At 44.4% G+C, this 18,798-nt stretch overlaps 1 protein-coding gene across 1 annotated transcript in view; it reads right to left on the bottom strand.

Annotated features, from left to right (window-relative positions):
* Nucleotides 1–16,105: 16,105 nt before the first annotated feature.
* The window catches only part of LOC146021315 (transient receptor potential cation channel subfamily M member 8-like), a gene marked incomplete at its 5' end in the record, with an annotated part of 560,542 nt that continues 557,849 nt past the window's right edge, over nucleotides 16,106–18,798 (bottom strand). The window contains one exon of the mRNA XM_083155109.1: nucleotides 16,106–16,578. The remainder of the gene's footprint in view (nucleotides 16,579–18,798) is intronic.

Raw genomic sequence — 18,798 nt, 5'->3', positions numbered from 1 at the left:
CACCTGACCCGGTCTGTCAGAGCCTCCCGCAGCCATCGTCTCCTCAGTCCTCACTGCGCTGCTGCTCTCGCTCCCCACAGCTCACTGCTGCCTCCCAGCACAGCGCCACTGTACGCGCGCTTTCTCGCCTCTCGGCCCTCCTATCATGCGGGGTGTCGCGGCTCTCTCTACCGCTCAGCACTTTCCACTAAACAGTCTCAAGTTGCACCTTTTTCTTCTCCGCTCCACGCAAATGCCAACCCTGTGGTAGTGGTGGTACCAGGGATCTTAACTCCTCACTCTCCCGCTCTGCGCCAGCCTGGGGCTTCTCGCGCTCCTATGGTCGCTTAGCAACCAGGTAATGGTTAAGCCCTGCAGCTCTGGTGGTTTATAAGGCCTACAGGAAGCATTGGCTGCAGTTTAGTTTGAGACTTTAAACACTAAAAAGGGGGCTAGACTAGCATTGGTGTACCATATGTGATTAGCTGAAATCATGCAGATAGAGTTAAGCTGGCCATACATCAGAAAGATCGATCTTAAGATCGATTGCGCTCATGATTGTGTACAATTTCCCTTGAAATCCCCTGCAGTCCTTGGTGGTTTTTAGACACACAATCTACTCACAATCCATCATACAATCAGTCATACAATCATAGGCGAATCTAGGGGGTGGTCCGGGGGTGCACAGGACCACCCATTAGCCCATTTTGTAGCTGAGGGAAGGGGCTTTCCAACGAGCCCAGCCCCGTGTCTCTAGCCCCCTGGGAACTGGAGATACGGCCAGGCAAAGCTGGAATGTTTTTCCTATAGAATAACATGGGACCCACTAATTCCGACCCCCACCCAGTTCAATGGCTGCCAGTTCCCCCTTCGGCATCACTGAAGCTCGAGGTTGATCTCAGTCGAACCCAAATCGCTGGGCCTTCAATCTGATACCAGGCTGGATCCATATGGGTTAATTGGTTCCAGGGATATTGAGGTTAAACCGGTTGGTTTTTTTTCATTTCTTAAATGTAATTTCATGACTATTTATGTTTTTTGAGGGCAGATTTCTCTGGAACCAAACAGCCCAGTTTCACGGGACCAAAATCATTCAAAGCCAACTCAAAAGTTCTTCAATATGATACTGGTCTCATGTAAATGGGTCGGTTGGTTCCGAAGATATAGCTGGTTGGTTAAAGGGGGGTAGGAAGAGGGGAGTGTTTGTCTCTCCCCCTCATACCATAAAATGCAGGGACTAGGCTGGTGTATAAGGGGTCAGCCTGGGAATGTCCCTGCATGATCCTGGGACCATATTCCTGGGAAAATCCCTGGATTTTCTTTTTTTTTTTTAAACTGTTTTTATTCAGCACTGTCAATACAAAATACATGAAGACATTGATGTTACAGCAGGTACAAAACTTTGCATAGTGATTGCTCAGTTCCAAACAGTCAATTGTTACAATGTATTTAAGACATTCACTCACGAAAGAAATAAAGATAAGAGAAAATGAAAAATAGTGTAGGAAATTTGTTTTCTGTCTTTCAACCGTTGGAACGATTCTTTTGGTAGCCTTAAATCTAACATTTAATCAATATCACAATGTACTTGGAAATAATATTACAACTTGATCACTTTAATCACCGTATTTCAAGTCATTCTATAATGTTTAAACTTGCTAGTTCCGTTTCAGTCCTCCTTGTTCTCCACTCTTGCTTTCTCCTCCTATTCCACTTTTCTGCTTTACTAATCTGTATTTAATCAAGAACAATTGGCGGGTTGCTTGTCATTGACCTTAGCATAAACCATGATGTGTTCTTTACGCTATCTAGAATTTGTTTTCTGACGGCTATTGATAACGTGTTGATGAAGTTTTCCCACATTTGAAAGAATTTTTCTATCTTTGACTCTTTACTCAGGGACGTCTCCACCCAGTCCATCCTAAATAAATGAAACAATTTACACTTAAACAATGAGAAGGAGGGAACTAGCGGAGACGTCCATTCTTGTAGAATTGTTTTCCGCGCTGCTGCGCTAATTGCTAGGAGCAATCTCTTGCTACCCTTAGTTATTCTAAGATCTGGGGGGAGTATTCCCAGAATTGCCCATTCTGCGCTCATTGGTAATTTATTGCGCAGGGTGTTTTCTGTATAATGTCTTATTCTAGTCCAGAATCCTCTAACTATCGGGCAGGCCCAAAAGCAATGATAAAGGTCTGCTTCCGATTCCCCGCATCTATAACATGAGCTAGTGCTTTTTGACCCCATAAGAAAGCTTCTTTGCGGAGACAAGTATGCTCTATGGTAAATATTTAAAAACATTTCCGTGTAAGATGCAGAGGGTACACTTGTGCAAGATTTAATTAACGCCTTAATCAAATCTTCTGCCCCATAATTCGGAAACTTGTCGCTCCACTTCGCTATTCCTGTCCGGGACTTAGAGTGATCCAGTATGTTTCTGAAGTGCTGATAATAACATACGATGGCCTTCTTTTCTCGGGGCCCCTGTAGTAACATTGTATCTATAGAATCATTCCAATCATTTTCGGAAAAGCATCTAATTGTTGTATTTATATAGTGTGTAGCTTGTAAGTAAGCCATTTGATGCCCCATAATGCATGGATATTTCTGTACTGCTTCCGTATATGGCATTATTTTCTGTGAAGAGCGATCTACCAAAGTATGGATTTTGTCAACGCCTTCCCGTTGCCAATTATTAAACGGATATGCTGCCCTGCCATCTTGAAAATCTGGGTTTTTTAGAAAAGGGAGGTGTAAAGATTTATATGGATTAAGTCCCTTCTGTTGTCTCACCTAATGCCATGTTTTTTTTGTGTTCCATAACAATGGATTATCTTTAATCTGTGTTGGTATCTCCTGGTCATGGAGGTGTAAAAAGGATATTAGTGACTTCCCCTCCACCATTTCTTTTTCCAATGAAGTACACGTATAGTGCTCACTATTGGATATCCAATCAGAGATGTAACGAAACATCGCCGCTTTATTATATTGCCTAATGTCGGGAAAGTTTACTCCACCATTCCACTTGGGCTGCTGTAATTTAACTAGGCTTAACTTAGATCTTCCCCCCTTCCAAATGAATTGCCTAAAATTTTTATTGAGGGTTTGTACATCTCTAGGGGTGACTAACAAAGGAAGTACTTGCAGCAAGTACATAATTCGTGGAAATGATATCATTTTAATTAGATTAATGCGCCCCAAATAGGATACCGGCAAACTCCTCCAACTTTCTAGTTCCTTATATATTTGGGAAAATAATGGGGTATAATTTAGTTTATAAAGTTTTTCTAGCTGTCGGGGAATTTGTGTCCCAAGATATGTCAGGGAATCTGACGCCCACTTGATAGGTATGTTGTCTATAAGCTCCTGTGCTATAGGCCTTTTAGTTAATGAGAGAGCTATCGATTTTGTTAGATTGATTTCAAAGCCTGAGACTTCTCTAAATATCTCAAACAAATCCAAAATATGTCTCAAAGAGTCTTGTGGGTTCGAGATATAGAGCAGGACATCGTCTGCGAAGGCCGTGAATTTTACAGTTTCAGTCCCTATTGAGATTCCCTTGAACTGCTCGTCAGATTCTAACAGACGCAGGAAGGGATCTAATGCCAAATTAAATAATAACGGGGAAAGAGGGCATCCCTGTCTTGTCCCTCTTAACAATTTTATAGGTCCACTGCTCTTACCATTAACCACAAGTCTGGTAACTGGCGATGAGTATAGATACTTAATGAAGTTTATAAAAATAGTATTGAATCCTCTCCTCTCTAAGCACATGGTTAGGTGAGGCCAGAGAACTGAGTCGAAGGCTTTTACTGTGTCTAAACTTAGTAACATATTGTTATGGGCTGTGCTCATAGCTGAGGCTGCCACTGCGGCTATTGCTGTTCTCACCCCTTTTACTGAGTGCCGTCCACGTATAAAGCCCAACTGGTTAGTTTTGATTAAATTCGGAAGAACCGTCTGCAATCTGTTTGCCAAGATTTTAGCTAAGAGTTTAATATCTGTATTGATTAGGCTAATAGGCCTATACGATTCTATCGACTGAGGGTCTTTCTGCTGCTTAGGGATCAGTATTGTGTTCGTATCCGTTAGGAATGGAAATGGGGTACAATTTTGGAGAAGATCATTATATAATTCCACCAGAGCTGGCGCCAGTTGATGCTGAAGAATTTTGAAATACTCGTTAGTTAGCCCGTCGGGCCCGGGGGATTTACCTAGGTGTAAGGTTGAAATAGCTGCAGTCATTTCTTCCAAGGTTATCGTGCTTGTTAGGGATTCAGCTTGTTCCTGGGACAGCTCCGGTAGGATTAGGTCTTTAAATAAAAAGTCCTGCTTGACAGGGTCAATTGGGAAATCCTTATATAACTTGGTAAAATACTTTTCAAATTCTAAAAGAATATCCTTTGTCGTGTTTAACAAGGTGCCCGTTGTTTTGTTTTTGATTGCTGTTATATAACTCTTTTTTGTCCACGGTCTGGCCATGGTCGCTAATAATTTCCCTGCCTTGTTACCCCACCTGAAGTATTTATGTTTTGTATATAATACGTCCTTTTTCGCTTGTTCAAGTAAATTAGTGTCCAGCATCTGTTTAGCTTCAAGATATATCTCTCAGGAGTTTGGATTGGGGTCATTTATGTAGCTATTTAGTGATTCAGTTAGCGTTTTCAACAACCCATTATATGTAGACCTAGCTGCTTTACGCTGCTTGGAGACATACTCTATAATATTGCCCCGTATGACTGCCTTCGACGCTCCCCAGAATATAACCGGCGTGTCCCATGCCTCTATATTATCGTCTTGATAATTCATCCAACTGGATATTAAGAAATCCTTAGATTTGGTTGAGTTATAGAGATAAGCCGGGAATCTCCAGTATGATGGGCCTCGAAAATCACTGGGGAGCGTGAAGGAAATCGTTATTGGTGCATGGTCTGAAACCAATATTGGGTGTATATCTGTTTTGGTGACTCTATTTATCAGTGAATCTGAGGTGTAAAAGGCATCAATGCGTGACCATGAATGGTGTACTGCCGAATAAAACGTGTACTGTCTGTCAGTTTTATTGAATAATCTCCAGACATCTGTCAGCTGTAGTGAAGATTTAAATAATTGTATCTGGGTCCAAATCGTTTGATTGGCCTGACGTGGGGAGGGTTGTCTATCAAGCGACTGATCTTCTACCGTATTGAAGTCACCGGCTACTATCAATGGATAATTATCACGTTGAGCTAGAAGTGTTGTGATTTCTCTTATAAATTCTTGCGGTGCTATATTGGGAGCGTAAACATTTAGTAATGTAAACCTTGACCCCCACACTTCTACGTCTAATAGTAAATACCTGCCACTTGGATCGGACTTGCTAAACAGTATTGAATATTGTAGGTTCTTGTGAAACACTATAGCTACCCCTCTTGTTTTCTGGCAATAATTCGCTGTAACACATTGATGTATCCAGGGGGCCCGTATAGTAGCCTCATCTTCCTCCTTCCAGTGCGTCTCCTGAAGGAACACAATATCTGGCTTAAATCTTTTAATGTGTGTGGTTACTCTTTTTCTTTTTACTGTTGAATTCAATCCGCCAACATTCCATGACAACATTTTTAATGTGTCAGGTTTAACCACTTCCTCTTGAGGATGCGTCATTATAAGGTCTTATTAGCCTATACCCTGTTTCCGATGTACTCTTTAGATCTACCCGAAACCATTGAATGAACCTCCCCGTCCCAGCTAGCAGGGGGTCCATCTTATGAAACATTAGGAATGTTTGGAGGTGTTCGAAAGAGGTCAAAGGAGGAGAACATAGTAACAATAACCAAGTTAAACATAACAAACATAATCGACAGTGCCGTAAATTTTTTTGAGATACAACATCCAATAACGAATTAAACCTGGCATGCATCGTTGTTTGACGATGCCGGCCAACAATAAATTGTAACAAAACTTCTAATTTTTTTTTTCTCTTTTTCTTTTAACGATATGAAGTATTATTTATATTGTGGTGGTCACCACACCCTTCGAATCTTCTACCCTTCTGCATGTTGCCATATAATTGCCACATTGTAGGTATTATCCTAGCTTTTTGCTGAACCTTGTCCTATTTTTTCTACCTTCTATCGGGAGATCTGCCAGCATTTACACCAATACCAAAATGTGTTTTAGCTAGCTGGGGGTCAATGAAGAATCTGATCTGGCCCTCATCCTCCACTCTCAACTTTGCCGGATATAACAATGCAAATTTTACATTATGGTCATGCAACCATCTACATACTTCAGAAAATTCTTTCCTCTTTTGGGTGACAGTCGCAGAAAAGTCCTGAAAAATCAAGATTCTGTTCCCGTCAACCTCAAAGGATTTTTTCTTTCTATATGCTGCCAGGATTTTTTCTTTCATTCTGTAATCTAGATATTTAGCTATCACTGGCCGTGCTCTAGCATTGTTAGCTGCCCTTTCTGGACCAATTCTGTGGACCCGTTCTACATATGGCAAAAGAGACGCGTCCGAGATCCCCAAGGCCTCCGGTATGGTGGCAGATACAAGGTCTGTCAAATTTTGGCCCGTTACCTGCTCCGGTACACCTATAAATCTCAAATTTCCCCTCCTACTGCGATTCTCCAAATCATCTATTTTTGACAGTAGGGCAACCACCGTGTCAGAATGTGAGGTGACATTCCTTTGAAGATCCTGCGATTGATCCTCGATATCACTGACCCTAGATTCCAGAGCCGTAATTCTAGAGGTGTTGGAATCAATTTTGGCAAGGGCCGCATCAAAAGATGATTGGAGGATATCCAATTTTTTATCTAGCTGAGGCAGTAGGATTTTAGAGATCTCCTGTGCCATTTCTGTAATGGTTGAGGGATCTCGTCTAGCTGTAGCCAGTAACGAGGATCCCTCAAAATCTCCTTCTGCCAAGTCAACTGATGACGGCGAGGAAGGTGGTTGCTTACTTGTCGAGCTTTTGTTCTTGCCCATTGCGTTATGTTTGGGACCAAGGTTTGACCGAGCTGGTGTGTCCCTTCTGAGGTATTTTTCCATACCCCGAGGGCCAGTGCAGGGTAATGTTTACGTTTACAACTACAGCTGATACTTTCCAATACACGGAAACCAAGTAGAATTGTAGTTGAGAAAACTTAGAAATGATATTTAGCAAGGGGGGTGACCACTTACTTAATTACGCATAATACCTAAGCCAACATTATCTATTAACAAGAGCCCAATTCTATAAAAAGTGAAGAGAAAAAAAAAAAAAAAAAAAGGGGGGGGGGGGGGGGAGAGCAAAATGTGAGATACGGGGCTTACTCTATGCCTTGTTAATTTAACCTATAGTGCAACTGGACAAGGCGGTATTCCAGCAGTACTAAATAAGAACAAATCAGGGTATCGCGGCAAACAAGGTGTCAAACGAAAATGACTTGCAAAGCATCAGTTGATGGGTCTGAATGAGCTGATGTGATAAGTAAAATATATAGAACACTTGTCAGCTACCGACTCAGTCCTTGGCCTCTGTGATATAGCTGTCCTGTGTTGAGTCTTTGGTCTGTTATATGAACGTTATGTGCAATATTAGGATTCCTCACTGGAGGGCAGCAGAGGTCAATAAATGTTCAACTCAGATATGCTAACTTGCGTCTGTTAGGCAGTGAAGGCTGCTGACAACCTGTGTCTCCGAGCTCAAGCAGAGTTCAACTCCAGAGTTATTCACAGCCCCAGGAAGTCTGTGGGACCCAAATACCAGCCAAGGCTTCGCAGGTCTCCCCAGTATTCCTCACAAATTGGAATTGTTTAGGCAATGCAATTTAAGGCTGCGTGTTCAATGTGGTTTTCCTCACATAGAAACCCTTTAAACAGGGTTATGGGGGCTGCAGTGGCCCAGGCAGCAAAGCTGGAACAGAGTGGGGTAGACCTTGGGGTTCACACAGCACGTGGGATGGTAAATGTTATGTCATTAAGGGGAACAGAGAGTGCTGTGTTCTTATGTAGTGTTAAAAGGTACCAGCTTGGAACAATCTCACCATCTGCACGTGGATCTCATCAGCTGTCGCTGCCTCACTCCTCAGTGCAGGTCGATGGCTGCTTACACCTCTCAAGTACGGGTCGTCCCCTGCTGTATGCCGCTGGTTGTAGGTGTAGACCCGGGCGCAGCAAAACTCCGTCCAAGTCTTCTAGCTGCTGGGCAATCTCTCTGGGCGCAGCACCACGGGTCCCCGTCTCTGTCCGAGTGTCCCGGCGGCTTCTGAAGGGGTCTGTGTATGGGGGCCTCCGTACGCCGCCAGCTGTAGGGCCGCCTTCTGTGACCTCGCTTCCCGCCGCCACCGCCAGCCCCAGGACCCGTCGGAGGCAGCGTAGGGCAGAGCCGCGGGTCTTCTCGCCGCTGTAGGGGAGGGGGGAGGCGGGAGATCCCGGCTGTTGCCGCCGCGTCTGTGTGCTGCCTGCTGCAACCTCAGGACCAGCCCCAGGATCACGGGAGCCTCTCACCGCTGCACAGGAGGCGGAAAGCAGCTGCCGCCGGCCCCTCTGCGCGTCGCTCACTGCAGGTACGTCTTCCGCAGCCCCGCTCTCGGTCCCGCTTTACCACCACCTCGGGATCCGCTGTAGACAGTGTGGGGTTGGGGTTACGAGGGCTTCTTTCCACAGTGGAGGGGGAAGGGGATGGAAGATCCTGGCTGTTAGTCCTTTTGGCGCCAGGCTCTCCGTGATGCTCGCACCCAGGGATGGGTGGTCATGCGGGCCTGTATCTTCCCAGGCCTAACTCCGGTGCAATATAGGTTTTGGGGGCTTGTGAGGTATCAAACTGATCCAGGGATCAGCCTCTATCCACCTATAGTGTTCTGTGCCTTCTCCTTCGCGTTTTGGGGGGGGATGGCAGTGGATTTCTCCTCCGATCTCACAGAGCCCTAGTAAAAAGCGGCCATGTTCAATGCACCGCCCACCGGAAGTCAATCCCTGGATTTTCTATTGTGAAAGGGGTATTATTTCAAACAGCCGTGACCTGCAGTGCTCTGAATACAGCCGGGCAGCCCCCTGCTCTCTGCCCAGCTGTCAATGACTGTCACCCCTGCAGTTTCCGCTCCAATTCTTCTCCATGCTTTCACCTCAGCCCGCCCCCCCTTTAATCATGTGCGGCATCATGTGTAATGGGTACTATGGTGTGCGGCATCATGTGTAATGGGTACTATGGTCTGCGGCATCATGTGTAATGGGTACTATGGTCTGCGGCATCATGTGTAATGGGTACTATGGTGCCATCAAGCAAGAACCCCCTAGCAATGAGCACGTAGGTAAGCAGCACTTATGTGGAAAATATGTAATGGGCATTACAGTTTGATATGTATGTAATGGGCATCATGATGTGTGGCACAATGTGTAATGGGCATTATGGTGTATGGCCTTATGTGTAATTGGCATTACGGCGTGTGGCTTTATGTGTAATGGGTATTACGGAGTTTGCTAAAATGTGTGAAAGGGGTATTATTTCAAACAGCCGTGACCTGTGGTGCTCTGAATACAGCCGGGCGGCCCCCTGCTCTCTGCCCAGCTGTCAATGACTGTCACCCCTGCAGTTTCCGCTCCAATTCTTCTCCATGCTTTCACCTCAGCCCGCCCCCCCTTTAATCATGTGCGGCATCATGTGTAATGGGTACTATGGTGTGCGGCATCATGTGTAATGGGTACTATGGTGTGCGGCATCATGTGTAATGGGTACTATGGTGTGCGGCATCATGTGTAATGGGTACTATGGTGTGCGGCATCATGTGTAATGGGTACTATGGTGTGCGGCATCATGTGTAATGGGTACTATGGTGTGCGGCATCATGTGTAATGGGTACTATGGTGTGCGGCATCATGTGTAATGGGTACTATGGTGTGCGGCATCATGTGTAATGGGTACTATGGTCTGCGGCATCATGTGTAATGGGTACTATGGTCTGCGGCATCATGTGTAATGGGTACTATGGTGCCATCAAGCAAGAACCCCCTAGCAATGAGCACGTAGGTAAGCAGCACTTATGTGGAAAATATGTAATGGGCATTACAGTTTGATATGTATGTAATGGGCATCATGATGTGTGGCACAATGTGTAATGGGCATTATGGTGTGTGGCCTTATGTGTAATTGGCATTACGGCGTGTGGCTTTATGTGTAATGGGTATTACGGAGTTTGCTAAAATGTGTAATGGGCATTACTGTGTATGGTCTAAAGTGTAATACCACACCCTTTTTGTGATGCCACGCCTCCTTCCCATGAGGCCACGCCCCCCTTTTGACGCGCGGCTACGCCGCGCAAAGGTTCCCCTACTATTATGTCTACATCTGGGACCAATCATTACCATAATTCTAGATTCGCCTATGCATACAATCCATCTGCTGTATGATTGTGTACACAAGATATGCACACAATCTGCATACAATCCATCTTACAATCAATTGAGATTGCATGATTGGGTACAATATCTTTCTGATGTATGGCCACCTTTAAGCTGACCATACATCAGAAAGATCGATCTTAAGATGTACAATTTCCCTTGAAATCCCCGGCAGTCCTTGGTGGTTTTTGGACACACAATCCATCATACAATCAGTCATACAATCCATCTGCTGCATGATTGTGTATACAAGATGTGCACACAATCTGCATACAATCCATCATACAATCAGTCATACAATCCATCTGGTGATGGATTGTATGATTGTGTACACAAGATGTGCACACAATCTGCATACAATCCATCTTACAATCAATTGAGATTGTATGATTGGGTACAATATCTTTCTGATGTATGGCCACCTTTAGTTAGGAGGTATTTATCCACCTTCTACCTAGTGGATATGCACAATTAATTTGGTAATTAAGATACCTAGCAAAAAAGTGTCTTGTCTCCCAGTGTGCACACGTTTATGGTTGCAACCTATAGAACTCTTTGGAGCCGTCGCCAAAAACTCCACAATACATAAAACAAATTCTTACAAATGCGTTCTACAAGTGGCGCCACCAATAGTTATCCTACCTCTGTACATAAATTAGGGCAAGTGTTTACCTTTTATTTACTTTTTCCAGGCGATAATCTTGTTCCTCGGGATTCTCTCTAAAAAAGACTCCAAAGAGACACCAACATGGGCCCTGATTCTGGTTAGCAAACTCCCTTGTACAGGGAGTTTGATGATGAAGATCTCGCCGTTTCTACTTCGCCTGATCCCTGAGGCGAGGTGGAAACGGTGAGTGTGGCCGTCAAAACCCCCCGCCGCCGTTCGCCGAGCGGCATTGAATATACCCCATTTTCTGTGAGTGATCCAGATCCTGAGACCACCTAGCTCCCATACATAAAGATGATTAGAGCTGGTACATTGTTGGGCTTATGTACAAGGACTCATATAGCCACATGAACTGCACAATACATACAGGGGTGGATGTATGAAGCAGTGATATGGGGAGAGATGTGTGCTAGTGGAGAAGTTGCCAAATGGCAATCAATCAGCACTGAAGTAACATTTATAGTTTGCATACTAGAAAATGATACAAAGCTGCTGATTGGTTGCCATTGGCAACTTCTCCACTGGTTCACTTCTCCACTCTTATCACTGCGCAGTGGCGGAACTACAGAGGGTGCAGGGGGTGCAGCTGCTATGGGGCCCGGCAGCTGGGGGGGCACGGACCCCAAGCACTCCCCTGCACCGTGACCAGTACTATAATATTATCCCTTAAAAGAGCCGCCGTGACTGCCATTTAAGCAGCTTGTGCCAGCTTGGCAGTGCTGGGGGAGAAGCCGGGCAGGCTGGCTGGTGCGGAGGCGGATGAATGATGACGCCGCCGCCGTGCCCTTTGACTAGCGAGATGATACTGTCATCATCTCGCGAGTTCCTGCGCACGGCAGCTGCTGCTCGTGTGAGCCCCATCCGCGCGGTCCTGCATGAATGGGAGAGAATTCCGGAAGCCTAGGCAGGAGGCCACCCATCCACAGGACCAAGCGGACACACGCTGCCACGAGTACTCCAGAGTCAGGCAGTGAGGGCAGCCGATGGAGGGAGGACTCCTGCTGCTGCATCATCATCATATAATATCGCTGGTGAGCTCAGCTATCTGTTCATTGGGGGGGGGGAGGGGGGGGGGTTCATGTCTGACTGTGCTCACTTGTTCATAAATTAACCAATGACTGAATGTACTCACACAAATAACAAGCTTATAGCACCTGTCTATGGAGATATTTCGCTTTACATCAAAAGTGGCCTATGATTAAATCCCAACTCTGCCAACAACAATATGGCAATATATTGGGAAATATGAGGATCACACTAAGATTATTGCCAATAAATATCTCCTGAATCAATACCTGCATTAGACGCCTATTTTGAACTATTCTATATTTTTGCAAAGCAATCTTAATATATAATTTATTATTTAATGTATTTGTCTGCATACATTTTCATTATTTCACTTATTAAAAACTGACTGATTTGAAGCTATTTACCTAAGAACTGCTGATCTGTGAGACTGAGTGTGGGCACTGCGGTGTGTCGCATAATGTTTAATGGTCAGCACTACAGTGTGTCGCATAATTTGTAATGACGGGCACTGCGGTGGGTTGCATAATGTGTAATGGCGGGCACTGCGGTGGGTTATATAATGTGTAATGGTGGGAATTGCTGTGTGTCGCATAATGTGTAATGGTGGGCACTGCGGTGTGTCACATAATGTGTAATAGGCATTGGGGTGGGTTGCATAATGTGTAATGGTGGGCACTGCGGTGTGTCACATAATGTGTAATAGGCATTGGGGTGGGTTGCGTAATGTGTAATGGTGGGTACTGCGGTGTGTCACATAATGTGTAATAGGCATTGGGGTGGATTGCATGATGTGTAATGGCGGGCACTGCGGTGTGTTGCATAATGTGTAATGGAAATTGCGATGTGTCACATAATATGTAATAGTGGTGGTGGTGGGGGGCCCCATTATAAATTTTGCTATGGGGCCCACAAAGTTCTAGTTACGCCTCTGTCACTGCATCATACATCTACCCCAATATATCATATATCTTTAGATGGGATTTGTATTTATGTTGTCCAGCTGGTCAGTCTGATGTAGGATAATTATATTGGGGTCTGTTGGCTGTGCATGTGGCTTGCCCTCATCTCTGGCAGCGTTGGACTCCTGGTGAGTGAGAGAAAACCTCTGTATTGTAGCACTGTGTGGGGTAATGAGGACCGAGTTCCCTGACAACTGGTCTATCCAAACTGCTGTAATCCAGGCTAGATCTGATGGTTTATTATAGTCAGCAAATGTAGCAGTTTTGTATCATATACATTTATAGCACAGAGCAGATTTGGCATATCTGTGGGCCTATAGTTTTCTTTATGTCCACACACTGTAATACAGTACTGTAGTTGTAGAATTTATCATGATGGTGCAAAAGTGGAGGAAAGTATCCTATAGTTTGTCAAAACTGAATTAATTGAATGTTATTTATAATATTAGTACAGTAGTTGTAGAACGAGGTGTACCTCATACACCCATACACTTGTACTCATACACTCTTGTTGAACCAAATAGCTAGTTTTGGCATGCCACGTCCAGTGCCATTTGGCATCATTTTCACTCAAAATGTGTCTTACTCACATACATACTAAACAACACCCAGAAGTGACAAAACTCTATTACTAGTGTTAGTGCCCACCAAAAATCTCCAGGTGTCATTACTCCTTTGACTTCATCCTACCATACTGAGATGTCCCCTTCTGTACCTGATAAAAGTTTGCCTCCTGCTGAGTGGTGCTGTCTAGATTTTTGTTATATGACTTTGGTGGACTGCTCTGCTCTCCAGGACTCCTTTATTCCCTGCTTCCAGAACCCATTTACATCTCCTCGGCTTCATGACATGTCTTGGCTCTCCTTGCCGCAATATTCTCACTTTCCATATGTATGCCCTTGGATGTGTGCTAAGGAAACTATTATTTGCCTGGTTCAGCTGTACTTGAGGGCCTGGCCGGATTAATTCATATCTCTTACACCTGTACTTTATTATTATAAAGGTGCCCATACACGGTCCGTTTAACGGATCAGTTCGGCACTTAATTAGCATGCGTCGCATCGGATCGCATCCCTAATGCATGCCTTGTGCATGCACTGCGATCCGATGCGATGTGTACCTAGTACAAAAAGTATGTGCAGCACATACTTTTTGTACCGTACTATGCGATGCGCGGGAGCGCGCATCGCATAGTACTAAACAGAGCCGGGGAAAACGGACCGTGTATGGGCTGCATTATCTTTATTTTGTTTTTGTATATTCTGGTTTGTTAGGCAACTCTTTTAATATGCTGCGTATACATACATATGCATTTTCCTATATCCTGCCTATGGAAGTCTTACTATTATGTGTAGGCCTATACAGCACTATTTACATATGGGGGAAATTTACTAAAGGAAATTTGTAAAAAATAGGTGTATTTGTATCCAGAAATACACTTATTTTTGACATTTACTATCCAGAAAATACGGCAATTCCTATTCGTATTGATAGCACATCAATACGACTACGAATTGCCGTATTTTCGGGATAGAAAATGTCAAAAAAAAGTGTATTTCTGGATACAAATACACCTATTTTTACACCTATTTTTTACACATTTCCTTTAGTAAATTTCCCCCTTAATGTAAAAAATGAGTGTATTTCTGGATACAAATACACCTATTTGTTTACAAATTTCCTTTAGTAAATTTCCCCCATAATGTCTGCCATTTCTGGTGGTAGTGAAGAGGCGGTAGCATTATTTGACCTTTGTGTATTCTATCTTTAATACATTGCCCCAGTTGGTCCATACAGTAGATATCCTCCAGCTGGGTGGGTGGGAAGGGTGAATGGGATAATTCTCGATATAGTATAGTATAATATAGATTGTTAGTTGGGTGGGGGGTTGGGTAAACCGGGAGAGGTAGGTTAGCTTTTTTTTGTCATAGATTAGCTACCATAGCTAAAGGCCACTAATCCATAGTAGTTAGGGGTAGATATTTTTCAGGGATCCAGGTACGCCTAAAGTTGGGGGTGGGTTGTAGAGGGTGGGGGGTTTTGTGGTAGGTTGCTTTGGGGCTTATGGGGAGGTATTTTGTTTTGGGTTTGAAACGTCAATACTATTAGCCTATTTTGTTATTTCATTCTACTCGTTATACGGCTATTCTGTTGGGAATTTATGCTAAGTGCTTCTAAATATCCTATTACGATATGACATCATGTGCATTCCTGTCTCAATATGCTGGACATCTCCCGAATGGCGCCTTTGGGTATATTCGATATAGAACTCCTGCAGGAAATGTGGTCCTTGCTTTGTACCTACTCTTTGTTACTCATGCTGTATTATATTTTCTACTTGATGCAAGATGTTTATATATATCAACGTGTTTGCCTATTACTGCATAAACTAGTCCTGCATAAGCTAGCTGGTTCTCCGACCCCTCGCCTGTTTACAGACTACTATCTAGCCACCACCCACTTGCTTGCACCTCTTGTAATCTGTCTGTCTCCCCTTCCTACTAGATTGTAAGCTCCTCCGAGCAGGGCCCTCTTCCCTCCTGTTGTCAAAGCCCACTTCTCTTCACATTTCACTCACAGCTCTCCTTTACTCCAACACTCAGTGACCATCTTCATACTCATCTCCATCATTGGCCTCAAGCCTCTAGTTGTATGTTAATTGAGTCCTCACTACTTATAGTTAAGCTGTAATGTGTATTGATCTGTGGCGCTCTTTATTTGTACTCTATTTTTGTTATTTATTCAATGTTATGTCAAGTTTTGTCTCCCTGTACTGTTCCTTTCTACGGCGCTGCAAAACAATTTTGGCGCCTTATAAATAATAATAATAATAGTTTGCCTGTTTGGGCACTATGTTCTTTGAAAATCAATAAAAATGACCGAATTAAAAAAAAAAAAGTGAAGCCAGGCGGAGGGGGGCTGCGGGTGTTAGAACACCCCACCCCGTATCCTTAGAAGGAAAGGCTTTATTACTTTCAGGGCAGTAAAGGTATGGAACTCTCTTCCAGAAGAGGTGGTGTTGGCAGACACAATGAATACATTTAAAATAAGGTTGGATAAACATTTTTATTGGAAAAAGAACATTCAGGGATACAACCCATAACCACTATATAGCCCAAAGTTGAAACAAAGTAAATAATTCAAATAGGGATATCACACCTAAACCATACCCTTTAACCTAAACCACTATGTTACTATGCTTGCCATTTAAAATCACAGGGGGTTTTCTTTGTAAAAGTAGAGGGGGGGGGGGGGGGTAAAGTTTGCCATATAAAAGCACAGGGGGTTTGCTATGTAAAAGCACAGTTTGTGCTATAAGGGATAGGAGTCTGTTGAGTACTCTGACCTGTATCTCTGAATATTGTAGGGATTATGATTTACAATGGGAAAGACTTCTAAGTATATTAATGTACCTAATAAGATTTTTCTATAGTTTGTTGCGATGCCTACAAACACTCAGTGAAGCCATTTCTATACTCTTTCAATTTCAGTCCATGTTGTTTGACATTTTCAATGCTTCTTGCAAATCTTCACTGAACTTGGGAAATATCACCACAGTGGATGTAGAACCGCATAGTCTGAAATAAAGAAAACAAATACATCCATATTTTTAAATCGGATACTGATAAAAAATTTTTTTTAAATCATGGTGGTTTCTACTAAAACTTAGGGACAGATTTAACAACGAGTGATATTCTTGGTATAATTCATTCCCAATGTTAAATGGAGTTCCTGACAATCAGCTCCCAGTGGCGTAACAATGGAGGGTGCAGGGGATGCAGTTGCTACGGGGCCCGGAGGCTCAGGGGCCCGAGGCCAAGCTAGCATTCCCCTGCACTTTTAACTTTATTAATACAGGCTGGCAGCGTCGCTGTCTAATTCCCCAGTGACAGGAAGCGCAACACTTGAAGATCTGATCCAGATCCAGGCTTCCGCAGCTATTTCCTGCAGCTGCCTCTCTCCTCCCCCTCTCTCTTCAGAAGCTCAACGTCACTGTACTGACCTGCCCCGGCGTGCAATACAAAGCGCCTGACCTCCTGTCAAGCTTCTGGCGCCGATGACAGGCGACAGTGTTAAGTGTGCACTGCAGACTCCACGCAGCGGTGAGAAGATCCGGCGGTGTGCTGTGGCCGGGGATTTGGGGGTGTGCAGTGGTGACATGAAGGTGTGGTACAGGGACCCGGCGGTGCAGTGTACAGACCCAGCAGGGTGAAGACTTGGTGGAGCTGCCAGAGGTATCCTCATCTGTCCTGAAGCGGCGCCTTTACTGGGAGGGGGGTAGGGCAGGTACACAGCGGAACCACTGGGAAGGGGGTTGGGAATGTACACAGAGGTGCCTTTTTATTGGGAGGGGGTGGGGATGGTACATAGCAGCACCTGTACTGGATGGGGGGGTGATTAAAAGTTATACAGCGGCACCTGTACCTGCGTTGTCTCTCCTCGACACCCTCTCTCCCCAACTCTTCATGGCACTCTCTCTTTCGTTATCTTTCTTACTAACTCCCTCCATCTGTAGCTCTCTCCCCATCTCTGGCTGGCACGCTCTCCCTGCCAATCTCTCACTCCTAGTCACCCCTACTTTTCTCTCTCTCTTTTTATCTCTCTCCCTATTTTTCTATGAAGCCCTCACCCTCTGTCTATTACTCTCTCACTTCTGTCTCCTACCCCCTCACGGATATTGTAGTGACAATGGGATGGGGGGGGGGGCCTTAAAAGATTTTTCTATGGGGCCCACATGGTTCTAGTTACGCCCCTGTCAGCTCCTAACTGTCCTCTGCCCCTTAGCAAGAACTCTGAGCCCTCCCACTAGTGTCAGGGATATACAGAAGAAAGGGAAGGAGGTGGCAAGAATAATTTGGGATGAGGAAGCGAGAATAGGAAAGTTATGGGTTTATTCTTCAGGAAATAATTGTTACTGGTGATAACTGAAGCCGCTGTGATGTCTCCATATTCTTATTATTCCCTGAAACAGCACCTATAAAACTAGGCAGCTTTAGGTAGATGCCTAGGGCAGCTTTATCTGGGTGGCACAATTGAGTCTGCCTATCAGAAACTTTGGGCTGTCTATGAGGAGGACATTCTGGTTGTACTTAATGCCGGTGACAGCTGTAGAACTTCAAAGATGCCACCTCCACACTAACACTTAAGGGGATGGAAAGTGTGTATTGGTGGCAGTGTGGGGTTGGGGTGGGGGGCATAGATTGAAGTTTTGCCTAGTATGGCATTAAGCCTTAAGGTGCCCATACACTTATATGATTTGTCCACTTTTCACCCGATTCTAATGCAATGGGCTGAGAAATCGGGTGAAAGTGCCCAAATCGTATGTGCCTGTCCTCTGATTCTGATCCGATGCATGCCGGATCAGAGCCGGCGATCGCAATGGCTGGGCGAAGGACTTGTTGGATCCCAAAATATGATTCAGCTGTTTCTCCAACAGCCGCTGTCAGCGCTGCCCGCCACGGTGCTGCTAAAGTCACTGTCAGCCTCTTGTGGGATTTCACAGTCACTGCCATGGCCTCTGGGATATCTATGACGTCCAGGAGCCATTTCTTAGCTCCTTCGTCAATGGCACTGGCAGTGTGACTGGATGACAGCGGACTTTGTGCTGTGTGGCTCCAGACATATCAATTATTGTGAATTATTCATAAACAACAGCGCTATATACTATTTTCCATTAGGTAACTAAGTTTATTTAACTACTAATATTTTGTGAGCTACCTTTGGTAATCTTATGATGTCTGTCCATTTTTATGTACATGTCCTTTAATTTTAATATATGTACTAAGAGTCCCATTTTC

The sequence above is a fragment of the Crinia signifera genome, chromosome 7, assembly GCF_055691185.1.
Source record: "Crinia signifera chromosome 7, ASM5569118v1, whole genome shotgun sequence".
Classification (NCBI taxonomy): domain Eukaryota; kingdom Metazoa; phylum Chordata; class Amphibia; order Anura; family Myobatrachidae; genus Crinia; species Crinia signifera.
This window is presented reverse-complemented; position numbering and strand designations above follow the sequence as displayed.